This window comes from Salvelinus namaycush, unplaced genomic scaffold (assembly GCF_016432855.1).
Source record: "Salvelinus namaycush isolate Seneca unplaced genomic scaffold, SaNama_1.0 Scaffold359, whole genome shotgun sequence".
In the NCBI taxonomy this organism is placed as follows: domain Eukaryota; kingdom Metazoa; phylum Chordata; class Actinopteri; order Salmoniformes; family Salmonidae; genus Salvelinus; species Salvelinus namaycush.
Window position 1 is genome coordinate 172,304 of NW_024060552.1, and position 16,965 is coordinate 189,268.

Below are 16,965 nucleotides of genomic sequence, written 5' to 3' on the forward strand. Positions count from 1 at the left end.
AAATAAAGCGAACTGGATGGAAAATGCAATCAATCTAATGCTACCAAAAATGTTTTATTGAAACTTTTTACAAATGATGGAGTCACTCATGATTCACCAAACTATATTTTTAAAGAGGAAGTAACGTACTTTAAGAATATGTTTTCGTTTCAGTCTCCTCCATCTCCACTAACCGAAGCTAATTGTATGGATTTTTTTCCTATCAATAATGTAAAATTAACATCTGTAGGGAAAGACTCAGGTGACGGCCAAATTACAGAGGAGGAACTGCTTGATGCACTTAAAGCCTTTAAGGCTGGGAAAACTCCAGGGCTGGATGGCATACCAGTGGAAGTATAACAAACTTTTTTTGATATAATCAGAGGACCATTATTAGTTTGTTTTAACCACTCCTATATAAACGGTAGATTATCAGACACGCAACAAGAAGGTCTGATATCATTATTACTGAAACAGGATCCAAGTGGTATATACACTGCTCAAAAAAATAAAGGGAACACTTAAACAACACAATGTAACTCCAAGTCAATCACACTTCTGTGAAATCAAACTGTCCACTTAGGAAGCAACACTGATTGACAATACATTTCACATGCTGTTGTGCAAATGGAATAGACAACAGGTGGAAATTATAGGCAATTAGCAAGACACCCCCAATAAAGGAGTGGTTCTGCAGGTGGTGACCACAGACCACTTCTCAGTTCCTATGCTTCCTGGCTGATGTTTTGGTCACTTTTGAATGCTGGCGGTGCTTTCACTCTAGTGGTAGCATGAGACGGAGTCTACAACCCACACAAGTGGCTCAGGTAGTGCAGCTCATCCAGGATGGCACATCAATGCGAGCTGTGGCAAGAAGGTTTGCTGTGTCTGTCAGCGTAGTGTCCAGAGCATGGAGGCGCTACCAGGAGACAGGCCAGTACACCAGGAGACGTGGAGGAGGCCGTAGGAGGGCAACAACCCAGCAGCAGGACCGCTACCTCCGCCTTTGTGCAAGGAGGAGCACTGCCAGAGCCCTGCAAAATGACCTCCAGCAGGCCACAAATGTGCATGTGTCAGCATATGGTCTCACAAGGGGTCTGAGGATCTCATCTCGGTACCTAATGGCAGTCAGGCTACCTCTGACGAGCACATGGAGGGCTGTGCGGCCCCCCAAAGAAATGCCACCCCACACCATGACCGACCCACCGCCAAACCGGTCATGCTGGAGGATGTTGCAGGCAGCAGAACGTTCTCCACGGCGTCTCCAGACTCTGTCACGTCTGTCACATGTGCTCAGTGTGAACCTGCTTTCATCTGTGAAGAGCACAGGGCGCCAGTGGCGAATTTGCCAATCTTGGTGTTCTCTGGCAAATGCCAAACGTCCTGCACGGTGTTGGGCTGTAAGCACAACCCCCACCTGTGGACGTCGGGCCCTCATACCACCCTCATGGAGTCTGTTTCTGACCGTTTGAGCAGACACATGCACATTTGTGGCCTGCTGGAGGTCATTTTGCAGTATGCAGCAACTTTTAAAGGAAGAACCACTGTGCCTTTGGAAAGTATTCAGACCCCTTGACTTTTTCCACATTTTGTTACGTTACAGCCTTATTTTAAAATGGATTAAATAAAACATTTCCCTCAGCAATCCACACACAATACCCCGTAATGACAAAGGGAATACATGTTTGCTAATTTACAACAAAAAAACGTATTTACATGAGTATTCAGACCCTTTGCTTTAAGACTCGAAATTGAGCTCAGGTGCATCCTGTTTCCATTGATTATCCTTGAGATGTTTCTACAACTTGATTGGAGTCCACCTGTGGTAATTCAATTGATTGCGTGTGATTAGGAAAGGCACACACCTGTCTATATAAGGTCCCAGAGTTGACAGTTCATGTCAGAGCAAAAACCAAGACAGGAGGTTGAAGGGATTGTCCGTAGAGCTCCAAGACAGGATTGTGTCGATGCACAGATCTGGGAAAGGGTACCAAAAAATGTCTGCCGCATTGAACGTCCCCAAGAACACAGTGGCCTCCATCATTCTTAAATGGAAGAAGTTTGTAACCACCAAGACTCTTCCTAGAGCTGGCCGCCCGGGCCAAACTGAGCAATCGGGGGAGAAGGGCCTTGGTCAGGGAGGTGACCAAGAACCCGATGGTCACTCTGACAGAGCTCGTTCTCCCATCTCACTCTGTGGAGATGGGAGAACCTTCCAGAAGGACAACCAACTCTGCAGCGGATGTAACGATTGTCTATGTCGTCCTCCTCATCGGACGAGGAGAGGCGAGAAGGATCGGACCAATATGCAGCGTAGGTTGAATCCATAATGATTTATTTAAAGACGAACACGAAGCACACTTGAACAACTACAAAATAACAAACGACGTCAACAGACCTGAACATGTGAACTTACAAATAACGAAGAACGCACGAACAGGTACAGACTAAACAAACGAAACAGTCCCGTGTGGTACAAACACTGACACGGAAGACAATCACCCACAAACAAACGGTGTGAACAGCCTACCTTAATATGGTTCTCAATCAGAGGAAACGTCAAACACCTGCCCCTGATTGAGAACCATATAAGGCTAAATAACAATGAACCTAAACATAGAAACAAATAACATAAACTGCCCACCCAGCTCACGTCCTGACCAACTAAACAAAGCTAAACAAAGGAAAATAAGGTCAGGAACGTGACAGCGGAAGCCACTTCTCGGTAAAAGGCACATTACAGCCCGCTTGGAGGTTGCCAAAAGACATCTAAAGGACTCTCAGTCCATAAGAAACAATAATCTCTGGTCTGATAAAACCAAGATTGAACTCTTTGGCCTGAATACCAAGCGTCACGTCTGGAGGAAACCTCGCACCATCCCCACAGTGAAGCATGGTGGTGGCAGCATCATGCTGTGGGGATGTTTTTCAGCGGCAGGGACTGGGAGACTAGTCAGGATCGAGGGAAAGATGAACGGAGCAAAGTACTGAGATATCTTTGGTGAAAACCTGCTCAGGACCTCAGACTGGGGTCACCTTCCAACAGGACAACGACCCTAAGCACACATCCAAGACAACGCGGGAGTGGCTTTGGGACAAGCCTCTGAATGTCCTTGAGTGGCCCAGCCAGAACCCAATTGAACCTCTCTGGAGAGACCTGAAAATCGCTGTGCATCAACGCACCTCATCCAGCCTGATAGAGTTTGAGAGGATCTGCTGAGAAGAATGGGAGAAACTCCCCGAATGCAAGTGTGCCAAGCTTGTAGCGTCATACCCAAGAAGACTCAAGGCTGTAATCGCTTTCAAAGGTGCGTCAACATAGTACTGAGTAAAGGGTCTGAATGCTTATGTAAATGTGATATTTCAAAAAATATTTATAAAACTAGTTTTTGGGGTATTGTGATGTCATTATGGGGTATTGTGTGTAGATTGATGGAAAAAAAATTTTTTTGTCAATTTTAAAATAAGGCTGTAACGTAACAAAATGCGGAAAAAGTCAAGGTGTCTGAACACTTTCCGAATGCGCTGTACACTTCCATTCTTTTTTAAACTGGATCCCGGAGACCCTCAGACAAGTCTTGTGAGGGTTGTAGGCGTCCTAGAGCATAACAATCAACATGTACGCGTTCATGAGATGTTCACCTTTCCATAGCGTATGTAACTGTTAGGACATTACAAACAGAAGTTGGCAGTACGGAGCACACTATTGTGTTCGTGAGTCTCATCTTTCCAAATATTGGTCATAATAGTTCATAGGCAGTTGGGAAGCTACAGACACTTTCGTGAGAAGACCGATTTTTCGGAACGTCTCCTGGTCTGACAAACTGATTGGTTTGACCCTCCACCTTATCTGGACCTCAAACCAACTGAAAACAAAAAGGACATTATTGCAGTTCGGTTTCATGGCCAGTGCGCTTACTTTGACGGCCATTTTCATTTTATTTTTTAAATAATTTACTAGCAACATGACAAAAGTCTTAACTGTAAATTCCTTGAACTGGTTTCCTGTTTATTATAATTTGTGGTTTCTAGCCAATCAAAGCAGTGGAGCATAACCCTAACGGACGAAACCATTAATCCTGGGGAGCTGGTTTGCAAAATGCTATCCTATCACGCAATTATACCATTTATAAATTGGTCATATATATATTTTTAATATAGACTAGCGCAAAAACAAGTGAACAGCTACAAATTATCCAATGAATTATGATAAAAAATAAATAAATCTGGTAAAAAAAAAAGGGTAGGTACAAAAACAGGTTTGTAATTATCTCCATGGACACAAGACTGCTTGGCTAATCTCAGTCACCAAGAAGAAGAACTGGTCAGCCGTTTCTGATTAAGAAACCATGCCATGCTGCTGGGTAATAACATTGTGTCAATCTGGGGGGGGTCAATTGGAGGTGTAGCTGTGGATGTATGTCAAAGCCTGCCTTCAAACACAGTGCCTTTTTGCTTGACATCATGGGAAAATCAAAAGACATCAGCCAAGACCTCAGAAAAAACATTGTAGACCTCCACAAGTCTGGTTCATCCTTGGGAGCAATTTCCAAACGCCTGAAGGTACCACGTTCATCTGTACAAACAATAGTATGCAAGTATAAACACCAAGGGACCACGCAGCCGTCATACCGCTCAGGATGGAGACGCGTTCTGTCTCCTAGAGATGAACGTACTTTGGTGTGAAAAGTGCAAATCAATCACAGAACAAAAGCAAAGGACTTTGTGAAGATGCTGGAGGAAACAGGTACAAAAGTATCTATATCCACAGTAAAATGAGTTCTATATCGACATAACCTGAAAGGCCGCTCAGCAAGGAAGAAGCCACTGCTCCAAAACCGCCAGAAAAAAGCCAGACTACGGTTTGCAACTGCACATGGGGACAAAGATCATACTTTTTGGAGAATTGTCCTCTGGTCTGATGAAACAAAAATAGAACTGTTTGGCCATAATGGCCATCGTTATGTTTGGAGGAAAAAGGGGGAAGCTTGCAAGCCGAAGAACACCATCCCACCGTGAAGCACGGGGGTGGCAGCATCATGTTGTGGGGGTGCTTTGCTGCAGGAGGGACAAGTGCACTTCACAAAATAGATGGCATCATGAGGAAGGACAATTATCTGGATATATTGAAGCAACATCTCAAGACATCAGTCAGGAAGTTAAAGCTTGGTCGCAAATGGGTCTTCCAATAGGACAATGACCCCAAGCATACTTCCAAAGTTGTGGCAAAATGGCTTAAGGACAACTAAGTCAAAGTATTGGAGTGGCCATCACAAAGCCCTGACCTCAATCTTCTAGAAAATTTGTGGGCAGAACTGAAAAAGCGTGTGCGAGCAAGGAGGCCTACAAACCTGACTCAATTACATGAGCTCTGTCAGGATGAATGGGCCAAAATTCACCCAATTTATTGTGGGAAGCTTGTGGAAGGCTACCCAAAACGTTTGACCAAAGTTAAACAAATTAAAGGCAATGCTACCAAATACTAATTGAGTGTATGTAAACTTCTGACCCACTGGGAATGTGATGAAAGAAATAAAAGCTGAAATAAATCATTCTCTCTACTATTATTCTGACATTTCACATTCTTAAAATGAAGTGGTGATCCTAACTGACCTAAGAGAGGGAATTTTTACAATGATTAAATGTCAGGAATTGTGAAAAACTGAGTTTAAATGTATTTTGCTGAGGTGCATGTAAACTTCCAATTTCAACTGTACATGTAGGTAGAGTTATTAAAGTGACTATGCATTGATAATAACAGAAAGTGTAGGAGTACATGAGATACATATATAACATATATACGTATAGGACAGCACATAGATGTATAAGCTAGCTGAACATTAAAAATAGGCAACTGAACAATAGACATAGTCTGCTGATTCCATTAAAGTGCATACATATCAGACACATAGGCGCCTAAAACAATTGGACACACTAAGGATAGGGGAGAACAGAACAAAGAGTAGATTGACAAACTACTGCTAGAAGAGACACATAGTCTGCTGATTCCATTAAGTGCATACTGACCAGACACATAGGCGCCTAAGACAATTGGACACACTAAGGATAGGGGAGAACAGAACAAAGAGTACATTGATTTATTAATGAAAGGAAGAGTCACAGAATCTGCTGACACACTAAGATAGAGGGTCCGGCCACCATTATAAACTAATTGAAAGCAGATGGTGTTATTGGGCGTGAACAAGTAGGAAGCTTGAACTAAAAGATAATGGTGGTGAATGACTTCAGAAAGGAAACTTCATTTGCATAAGGGATGGACATAATACTATGTGTGTATAAATATAGGAGCTGGAGTTCTGAGAGGTGGGTGTTCCGCGGGACATTCCGGCTTGCTATACAAATTGTATTAAAAAGTCTATTTGATTTCACAAGTTCTTACAAGTGTTATATTTCTGAGACGATGTTCCACGACATATTTGGCGAGCTTTGCCAGGAGCCACAGGGACTGCGGAATGGCGTTCAGGGCTGGAGATAGTTTCTTTGGACAATCTTGCAAACACTATGGCCACAACTATGAAAAAGGTAAGCTTGTTCTTACATAGTTGAAATGTTTGTATGGATTGCTTCAGAGATCCTGTCTCAGCGAGAGGGGCGCCATGTAAGTCTCTCTTTCAAATTTCCTAAAAAGAAACCAGTAAATACTAAAGAACTTTTGAATTCAATGAATTTGCATGTATGTGTAATTTGGGGAATTGTATTAAATATAAATATATGCGCATGTATAGAGACTGAGTGAATAGGCGCTGTGAACTTTGCTTGTGTTAGGTGTTTAGCGGAGTGGGCATGCATGCGCTCGTTCTGATCAGACCGTTCGAATGTGTAGCCTAAATGATGCGGTTGTTTGCGCATCTGGCTGAGATGGCTGGCTAAAGATAGAAGATAGATAGATAGATAGAACATTAGGAATAAGGAAGGACAGGTTGTGTGTGTTTAAGCAGAGCGTCTAGAAGAGGAAGCGCGCAGCCTTCCTGTGACAGAGTAGAAAGTTGAGGAAGGGTGCCACTAAACTAGGGAACGGAATTAAGAAACATCGAAGTAAAATAAGTTGTAATCAAGGATAAAAACACTGACGTGATAAAGTAATAAGCGACCATAGTAGAATTACTAAAAAAGGTGTCAAAATAAATAATGAATAAAAATAATTTAAAAAAAAACATTAACCGAATAGTATAAAACGAATAGAAAAGTGTGAAACAAAACAAAGTAGAATCGCCGATAAATTGAAATTATACTATAAAGTTAAAAACGAATCTAGGTTAGTTAAGATAAATAGTGAAATCCAGGACACATTAAGAATTCACGAACGGTGTAACAAAGAAAGAGGAAAAAACAGGCCGTCAGTCACTCTGTGTCTACAGAAGCTACGGTCTAAAAATAGCCTGAAGGGCAGAGAGGGGTGCAAAATGGAGTGGCCAGGATAAAACAGGAGAACAGGGGAGGCTTGACTCACTAGTAAATTGACCATAGGATCAAACAATAAGAATATAGAGAAGAGGTAAGAAAGTATAGACAAAATAAATAAATAAAGGTAAAAGTAAGACGTTAGATAGAGATCTTAACGGAGCGGGCAGTGGACCTGTGTGGCTCAGTTGGTAGAGCATGGTGCTTGCAACACCAGGGTTGAGGGTTCAATTCCCACGGGGGGACCAGGATGAATATGTATGAACTTTCCAATTTGTAAGTCGCTCTGGATAAGAGAGTCTGCTAAATGACTTAAATGTAATGTAAATGTAATCATAAAATTGATTAGAACTAAAATAATAGAATAAACCAAACGGATAAAATGAATAAATAATGATATCTGTAAAGGGAAAAACACAGTGATATTTGAAGTACTGTACTAGAATAAGACATTAAGTAATCTGTAGTATTCAGAAATAATGTCTGTACTATATGGAGTAGGCTTTGTTAAGAGAAATTCAGTGATGTGACAAATGAATTATTAATTGGAAAGGGGATTAGCTCTACCTCGGAAAAATAGTAAATAAAAGGTGTATAATACATGGGAATATTTAGGAAAAATAAATAAATAAATAGTGGCATGACAACAAAATGACTGTTTCCATAGCATAGAGAGAGAAGGACACTATTACCTGATCAACAGGATGAATAGAATAAGGGAGGCACAGTCGCATGGGACCAAAATGTGAAGCTTGATTTGCAGGCGTTCTGATGTCAACATTCTATCATCAGAAAATACATTGCGATGAGGTACAAATGTGGTTCCTCTAGTCCTCGCAGACGTGCGGGTGATTAGCAGAACTATTGACAATATCTAAGAACGAATAAGAAAATAGCTCTCTGTTTTGAATATGGGTATAGCGGGTATGGGGAAAATTAGTGTAATGTGACACTAGAACTTAGTGCGGTAGCAGGAAATGCCGCTATACAAGAGTTTATATCCTTGTCAAAATAACAAACAACTAATCGGTTTGAGGTTAGTGAGAATGGAATTTTTTACTTGGCGGTGTATAGTCTCTGAGCGAACAATGAGTGTTTCATAGAGATTACAGTTTATATGTGGTCAAGAAGAAGTATTAGATCACGTTTGACTTGACATCTAGTAGAGTACAGATGGAATTTTAATTGTTAGGCATTCTATACCGTCATTCTCTGAAAACTGTTAAGACGTTTATGGAATAAAAACTATTTGCTGATTAAAAGGTAACATTGTGAATATTAACGATATGTATATTTTCTTTTCCAGAAAAAAAAAAAAAAAAAAAAAAGGTTTAATCTTCTCTGGTCAAAATATCATTGGAGACTGCATTACTGTGGAAAGCAGTTAATTAAAGTCAGCCGCTTTAAAAATAAAAATATCTGGATAAGGCTAAAAAATGGAGTTCTGGATGAGTGAGTCCAGTCCCTTTGTGTTATTGGCTTATGGTTCACTAGTAAGTACACCATGTACTGGGAATGAATATGCATTAGTAGATTTATTGGAAGGGTTTTTTCCAATTCAGTTTCAAATTGGGTATGCAAAAGGATGGAAATGTTTTTGAAAAATGTATTTAAGTTGTTCCTAAAGAAAGGGGGAGTGGAAACATATTAATGGTGTCAAAATGCCCTGAATCCTAAGAATTTCCTGTGAAAGACTGATCACCTTTTACTAGAAATTGTTGGAACAGGTGGGATTTAATTATAAAATGATTAAAAGACACCAGACTCTATTCAAACTGTATAATTACTTTGAAAATCTATTATGTCCCTGGGAAAATTATGAAGAGTTGTACCCTTAAATTGAATAAGTTATTCAAATAGGTTTATTTTAATTTTTATTTTGATATAACATGGGTTCATAGGTAAAACTATCAGTTCCTTGGGGTTATGGTCTTTGGGTAAATACACAAATGTGCTTTGTTCATTCTGCATATAAAAAGTGATGAAAGTCACTCCAAAGGGTTTATTGGAGTGTGGGTCTCTGTGAGGGTTTTGTTGATAAATACCTCATCTGTAATTCGTCTGAGAAATCACCGGTAGAATAAGGGAGTTATCATAGAAGGTGACGTCAGAATGCTTTAAAGCATGGGAGAGAATATCACCACAAGTGGGTGTGGAGCTCAAACCCACCCTAACCGACTGAATAGTGAGGGACAACTGTGTCTGATGACCTGTGAACTGTATCTAAAAATAGACATGCTGACATTATATTTGTTGGGAGAATAATGACTTGAAGGAATTGGGGTACTGACCTTTTATTATCAGGCCACTCATGAGAGAAAAACTGAGACAAAAGGGCTATTGGGAAAATAGATAATACTGGTAATAAAAGTGTTTAGTATAAATGTAAATTATTAAAGGGATGTTGTGTATTGAATAGATAAGGTAAAATTTGAGTTAAAGTAAACACTAAGGATTGTTATCCTGAATATTGGGTTGGAAAATGTATAAAAAAATAACTGTTTAGTTATTTAGATATAAAACTGTTTAAATTTAATAGGCCTAGGGCAGTTCTGGAATCTAATCCTGAGACAAGGTGGTTGACAAAACTTACAGAATATTAGATTAAAGGTTTTTTGTTTCTTTTGTTTTATAATGTCATTGGAATTGTAATGATAAAAATGTTATAATATAATTGAATTAAAAGGTAGTCTGTTGTGCGAAGATACCCAATGATGAAGAAGAAAGAGACCAACAATAACATTGGCATAGAATGAAACGGATGGACATTTTCCCCAGGGTTAATTACATTACAAGTAGTGGTAATATTGCAAATGTGCAATTATTATAATTTTGTTTATAATTTTTTTTTTTTTTTTCCTCGTTTGGTCAATTTATTTTTGTTTTGAGGAACATAAGGTTGTGTATATGTTCCTGAGGAGGGACTGATACTGATATAAATGATATATAAATTGATTTAAGAATGTTTTAAGTATGTATCAAACAAATGGCTGTTATCGGTTAGAAAAAACTGTGACTACATTGGGGATATGAGTGGGCTCATAAATGAAGGTAATGGTAGTGAAGGGGTGTTATTTCTAGAAACTATGTATAATAATAGAGATAATTCACAGAAAAGGAAAGACAGCTGGCTGTGTAAAATATAGGGACAATTCTAAAGTGAATAGAACAATTCACATATGGTAAAATGGTAAGAATGGTAAAAAGGTAAAAATAATAAGTGGTGGCATTTTGAACACTAGAGCAAAAGTTTAAGAAACTTATTACTTAGTTTTGATAGGATTGGATATTAATCCAACTGGAAGACATTTGACTGATTACATGTTATTGTACAGCAGTTGCTGTAGGGACCATCATTTGACTATCATTATGAATATTTCTGTGGCAGGAGGCCAGGTATTTGAGGCAGAATGGTTACATAGGGCTGTTATTAAAAATTAAGATTTAGTGATCTTGCTATAAGAAGAAAGTCTGTTGTCAGGGATTAACCCATGTGTTAGTGTGTATGTCCTCAGGAAAAAACAGCCAGAAATGGAAGGGCTTGGGCTGCATTCTGGAGACTGAGTGTACATCAAGATACACCAGGCTGGTGGTATACTTCTTACAGCACTGCAGTGGTAAAGATCTTCATGTCTCTCTTTGGTGGGTGCATAAGTCTCACGAGAAGTGAGGTCCAGCTGAATAAGGGGTGAGCTTGAAAACACCATGACAGAGGAAGTGGAATCAGAGAGAGAGAGACTAGATTCCACTATAGACATACTGGGTTGAGTTTGGGTGTTACTTGTTTCATTTTTTAATGCATCATGTGAAAAAGAATAGATGATAGGATATTATACTCTAAACAAATATGTTAAAGGAATTGATGTGAAAGCATATACAGTGTTGAATTACGTCAAGAAAAGATAATGTTGATTAAGGTTATGCACATAATTATCAGTTGAAATAGAGCAGATGGGAAACTAAGTAAAAAATGACATGATTTGGGAACACCTCTCAGAACCTGGGGCCAAAAGGGGAAGACTGGGTGGAAGCATGAGGAAGCTTTTTAGGGCTTTTATTTTTGTGGAGTCCAGCAGAAAAGTATCCTGGAGGCATAGAGTCAGGTGAAGAGAGAGTGGGAATTGTCATGGTCTCAGATTTCAGTTTTCATGAATATATTTATGCATAACACATAACATTGTCAATGCTGTTATGTTTTGTCGTTTTCCAAGTCTTATGTTTAGGAAACCAGAAGGAGAGGGGTTCGCCAGCTTCAGCTGGAATGTCAGTTTGTTGTGTGATGAGTGATGGAAGTAAGAGGATGTATGGTGCAATCATAGAACAGAGGCCATAAGTCTCTAAGTATGAATGCCTCACAGAAAGTAGGCAGAAACCTGAACCAGGACGAGAGGTTCTGCGTCTGATGATCCAAGGGGACCAGAAGGACCTCTCCCAGTGATACCAGGAGATCTAGTCCACGTTCGAGTGTTCCGGAGGAAGTGGGATCAACCGAGGAGAGAAGGACCCTATGAGGTGGCCAAAGCAACAAGAACGGCCGTCCAAGTGAAAGGAAGCCAGACGTGGTACCATCTGAACCACTGCACCTGAGTCCCAACAGAGAGAAGGACACAACCATATAGAGATGAGGACACAGAGGATGCTGACTCACCAGGAGGGAGCCCGGAGGGAGCAGGAGCAGCGGAAACGATTGAGACGCCAGGGAGGAGCCAAGAAAACAGCAAATCAAGTGAAAGCCAAAATGTGACAGGTGCACCGACTAATGCACCCAGAAGAGGAGGAGAGGCCTCACAAGGAACAGAATGAGAACATTTCTTCCCTAAAATTGAAACCCTTCCAGATGGAAGCTAAGTCCGGCCTGAGGAGGGAGCCTCAGGTGAAGAAAGAGAAGGAAAAGTCCCGCAAGCTGAAGAAAATGGGGATTTCCCCACAATTGACTTTTTAACTCTTGAATGGTCTCCTTTACAGACAATTGAAGTTAGAACAACAAAAGAATAATGACATTGACATAAACAGAAGTAACAGTGAACACTAGTACAGAAACAACAGACTCACGCACAATCAAGATGTATGGTGGAAGCAGGAAGAGAAGAAAGGAATCAGCCGAACAATCCAAAAAGACTGACAAGGTTAGAATCTCTGTTCCACCTCAACTTATAACAGAAGCAGGAGAACTGAAGTCTATCTCAATCATAAGGATCAAACCCTTACCGGAGATGACACTCTGTGGATGGACACATTACCAAACAAAGGGACAAGTCGTTTGGGATCCGAAAGGATGTGACCTGACATTAATCAAAGAAAAAGATGAGAGGGTGCTCATCATGAATCAGATTGAACCAGTTGAAGGTGAAGAATTAATAGTTGAAATAACAAGAATAACAGTGACCGAAGGGAGTAGCACCACGGTCATTAAGATTGATCCTACCCCTGTACCTGAGCAGGAAGAACCTGTGACAGCAACAAGGGTGGCGGCTGCTGTGACGACCACAGTAGCTACCACTAAGATGACATCGACCTCCCTTACCAAGCAGACCACCGTACCCACAAAGCAACCTGAGACATCAGAGTCAGGAGAATTTTTTACTGACATTTGGAACTTTCTGATAAACTCTAATGATCTACCTCAAGATAAGAACATTGAAAAAGCGACAGAATTAGATATATCAGAATCAGAACCACTCAGGGACACCACACGAGAAGAAGTAGTGAAGAAGGAGTGATACGAATGGGCTAAGTATATGGCAAACAAACACAAAATGGACAATTGTATTTTGTGTAGAAAATCAACTTTATCTGATCTTTTAATAGTCTTTGAACCAGCATCATTTAAAAACTGTGTAAGTTGGAAAAATGACCATTGTACCAATAGAAAGTATTCTATTTCCTTGTGTGACATAGAATGTAGGATTGCTCTGGGTAAGCACTAGGGGTAAAACTATGTTTAATGAGACCATGCTGGGAGACAATGATTGTGCTGCCTATAACATTAGAACTGAATCAAATGGACCTCAATTAGACAGAAGTACCGTGGTTAAAGGAAAATATGAATGTTTTTACAGACACCACACCGAAGGAATGGATGTAGGAAACACCACTGTAGAATGTGATACTATTTGGGTGCTAGAGACTACGGGAATACGTAGAAATAATGATAAAGGGTTGATAATGAATAGAGAAGGGTTGTGTGGTAAAATAACTCAGGTTGCGCCATCTCTTACTATGTTGAAAAATCAAGACAGAGGTATTGCTGATTGTTCTTTCCACACATCCAGAAACTAACTGGTGAATGTATTGTCTGATGAATGGATTTGTCTTTGTGCCTTAGTTAGAACAATTCAACAGGTTACTATTATTAAATCACCCCACGATGACTATGTTAATCTTAGAGTTAAAAGGGCGTATGAGAAAGACCCTGAGGTATACCTTGATGCAATTGGACAGCCTAGAGGTGTACCTCGGGAGTTCAAAGCAAGAGATGAAGTTAGATCAGGATTTGAATCTATATTTTTGTGGATAACACCAAATAAAAACTTAGAGTGGATTAATTATATATATATTATAACCAACAGAGATTCATTAACTATACTGACTCAGCCCTAACAGCGTTGGGGGAACAGGTACAGGCTACCAGTAAAATGACTTGGCAAAATAGACAGGCTCTCAATTGGTTCTTAGCGGAGAAGGGTGGAGTTTGTGTTATGTTTGGGGATGATTGTTGCACCTTTATTTCCAATAACACTGCGGCTAATGGATCCTTTGCAATCGCTATGGCTAAACTTAAAGGTTTACGAGCAGAGGTTAAGGCAAATGCTGGGTTTGACTTTCATGTTTGGGATTGGTTGGATTTAGCATTAGGAAAGTGGGGAGCTATGTTTGCTAGGATGGCTATTATGTTGGGAGGAGGGTTATTGGCTCTGGGTATAGTATTTTGTTGTGTTTTACCCTTGATAAAATCACTTGTGGTTCAGACAACGGTTAAACAGATGTCTGTAAGGAGAGCTGACCCTCCTGTGATAATTAGTCCTGTACCTGGGAGCCCAGGCCAGTATACCGACAAAAATGGACAGCCATGCAATGCGGTTGGTGGACCTCTAGACTGCCCGTTTGGTAATCCAAATTGTCTACATGGAGTGGTGCGGGGAGGTGGTTATGCTTGCCATGATTTTCGTAAGGATGGTCTACCTGTATATGCTGTATTCCCAAATTCAGGCGAATGTCTACTTGTACATGTCCACAAAAAGTGTCATTTGCGCCGTAAGTGCAAGTGGTGCACAAAATTTAATGTGGAAGGCCATGACCATCACGGAGACCCCGTGTTTTGCGCGAAATGTCAAAGAGGTGATTGTAGAATCTGTCAGGATGAGGACTGTGCTCCTATGTAAGGATTTTAGTATATCTATTTTTGCTTAAGGCCTTGTGTTTTTGTATGTTTGGTTGAATTTTTAGATATGTATATCAATGAATATATCTGGTTTCCTTTAATTAAAGCTAGTTATGCCTTCTAAAAAACTAGGTTAATTTCAAAAACATGTTAGGTAACAGAGGGTATTCCGGTTACAAGTGTCTATGGACCATGTCCTTAATCTTCAAAAAAAAAAAAGGTTGGTATCATTGATATCACTTTATTAGAGAGGTGTCTGCGAGGGAGGATCATGTTGAAATGCTTAAATTTAGAATGATGTTGTGTCAATTTTCTTTTGTAACTGCATGTAGGTCTTTGATTTTCTCATATTCAATTTATTATTATATTCATTGTATTATATTTTAATTTTTAAATTTTCTCATATTCAATTTATTATTATATTCATTGTATTATTTTTTATTTTTTATACCAAATTAGATCTTTTACTCTTATGAAAATTGGAGATGTTTGGTCTAGTTAGGTTTTCTTTAATGTTTCTGATTGGATCTTTTACTCCTATTTCACATTGGAGATGTTTGGTCTAGTTGGTTTATATGCTTTACTTTGTTTTTATTTTTATTTTATTTTATTGTCCATCATATGTATTCTCATTTACCATTCCAAAGTCATATTTGCATAATTTATGTGGCTATTTAGCCTCAGAGGAGGGATTTGTAGGAGTACATGAGATACATATATAACATATATACGTATAGGACAGCACATAGATGTATAAGCTAGCTGAACATTAAAAATAGGCAACTGAACAATAGACATAGTCTGCTGATTCCATTAAAGTGCATACATATCAGACACATAGGCGCCTAAAACAATTGGACACACTAAGGATAGGGGAGAACAGAACAAAGAGTAGATTGACAAACTACTGCTAGAAGAGACACATAGTCTGCTGATTCCATTAAGTGCATACTGACCAGACACATAGGCGCCTAAGACAATTGGACACACTAAGGATAGGGGAGAACAGAACAAAGAGTACATTGATTTATTAATGAAAGGAAGAGTCACAGAATCTGCTGACACACTAAGATAGAGGGTCCGGCCACCATTATAAACTAATTGAAAGCAGATGGTGTTATTGGGCGTGAACAAGTAGGAAGCTTGAACTAAAAGATAATGGTGGTGAATGACTTCAGAAAGGAAACTTCATTTGCATAAGGGATGGACATAATACTATGTGTGTATAAATATAGGAGCTGGAGTTCTGAGAGGTGGGTGTTCCGCAGGACATTCCGGCTTGCTATACAAATTGTATTAAAAAGTCTATTTGATTTCACAAGTTCTTACAAGTGTTATATTTCTGAGACGATGTTCCACGACAAGAGTAGCAGCAGTGTAAAAGGGGGGGGAGGCAATGCAAATAGTCTGAGTAGCCATTTGATTAGATGTTCAGGAGTCTTATGGCTTGGGGGTGTAGAAGCTGTTTAGAAGCCTCTTGGACCTAGACTTGGCGCCCGGTACCGCTTGCCGTGCGGTTGCAGAGAGAACAGTCTATGACTAGGGTGGCTGGAGTCTTCTTCGATACACTGCCTGGTATAGAGGTCCTGGATGGCAGGAAGCTTGGCCCTGTAGTGCCTTGCGGTCGGAGGCCGAGCAGTTGCCATACCAGGCAGTGATGTAACCCGTCAGCATGCTCTCGATGGTGCAGCTGTAGAACCTTTTGAGGATCTGAGGGACCATGCCAAATCTTTTCAGTCTCCAGAGGGGGAATACGTTTGTCTCTCCCTCTTCACGACTGTCTTGGTGTGTTTGGACCATGATAATTTGTTGGTGTTGTGGACACCAAGGAACTTGAAGCTCTCAACCTGCTCCACTACAGCCCTGTCGATGAGAATGGGGGCGTGCTCGGTCCTCCTTTTCCTGTAGTCCACAATCATCTCCTTTGTCTTGATCATGTTGAGGGAGAGGTTGTTGTCCTGGCACCACACGGCCAGATCTCTGACCTCCTCCTTATAGGTTGTCTCGTCGTTGTCCGTGATCAGGCCTACCACTGTTGTGTCATCTGCAAACTTAATGATGGTGTTGGAGTTGTTCCTGGACGTGCAGTCATGAGTGAACAGGGAGTACAGGAGGGGACAGAGCACCTCACCCCTGAGGGGCCCCCGTGTTGAGGATCAGCGTGACGGATGTGTTGTTACCTA